We start from the raw sequence: 1,032 nt of genomic DNA on the forward strand, positions 1-1,032 counted from the left end.
GAAAATTGTATTTTTGTATCAAGAACTTAATCTATACATTGATTAAACAAGGGATTGCGACAGTATTTCAGCATGCATTAAAATGCTAATGGGGACTTATTGTGGATAGATCCTTGATTTTTATAACATTTTTAATCATGACTATGACTTAATTTGCTGTGAAATTTTTGGTCATAATTGCATTGGTTGTTTTTCTATTAAAAATATGGTCTATTTGTGATATGGTTTTTTTAGATATACATTGAAGTTGTACAAAAAACATTCTGCCAAGAATCTCTGACCTGTGTGGGCCTTAGGGTGGGGAGTAGGAGCCTGCTTTCTAGGCAGAAGAACACAGCAAGGATGAAGGGACGAGGCAAGATGGAGTTACCACCTTTGGGAACGAACACTTTCGCCCTGGCTGCAGCAGGAGACACAGAACAGCAGGGAAGATGGTGTGGTCACTGAGCTAAGGAGTAGCCCAACAGTGGAAGGCTGTCTGGGCCAAGGCTAGAGATTTTGATAAATCTATCGGGAAACCATGAATTAGTTTTAAGTAGTTAAGTGACCGTATCTGTCTTGTCTTTTAAAATGATCATATACCTTTCAATTTGAATAATTGTTATTTGGGTAAATAAATCCCTTGCAAACGAGCCAGTAAGCATCTCAAGGTCAGAAACAAGTTTTGATTAATATCTGACTCTTTCACTTGTAACTATTCATGACAGAATTATGAGGAGAAAACGTACATCAGATGTATGAGAGAGTGAATGGATTACTGAATGAATAATTGAATATAGGAACAGAAGTGTTATGTGGATAGGGTTCACATTGCATATTGGACCTATTCTGGCCACATCTAAAAGCTGAATGGAAAGGAAAAGGTCTTTATATTAGTTGCATTTATGGTTTATTTTTGGAGATGTAATTAGTCTCTGAAATTATCCTTCTCCAGAAGTTTATTTTCTATTTCTTCTGTCAATTTTCTTGTTTTTCTTAGTAATTTCTTACTGATTAGCATGCATTTAAATAACCAAGATAATTTTTTAAATT

The 1,032-nt window shown here is 35.1% G+C and overlaps 1 pseudogene; it reads left to right on the forward strand.

The window, feature by feature from the left end:
- The first annotated feature begins 342 nt into the window (after positions 1–342).
- LOC103595224 overlaps positions 343–1,032 on the forward strand; it is a 6,658-nt pseudogene continuing 5,968 nt past the window's right edge.

This window comes from Galeopterus variegatus, unplaced genomic scaffold (genome assembly GCF_000696425.1).
Source record: "Galeopterus variegatus unplaced genomic scaffold, G_variegatus-3.0.2 Scaffold1719, whole genome shotgun sequence".
In the NCBI taxonomy this organism is placed as follows: domain Eukaryota; kingdom Metazoa; phylum Chordata; class Mammalia; order Dermoptera; family Cynocephalidae; genus Galeopterus; species Galeopterus variegatus.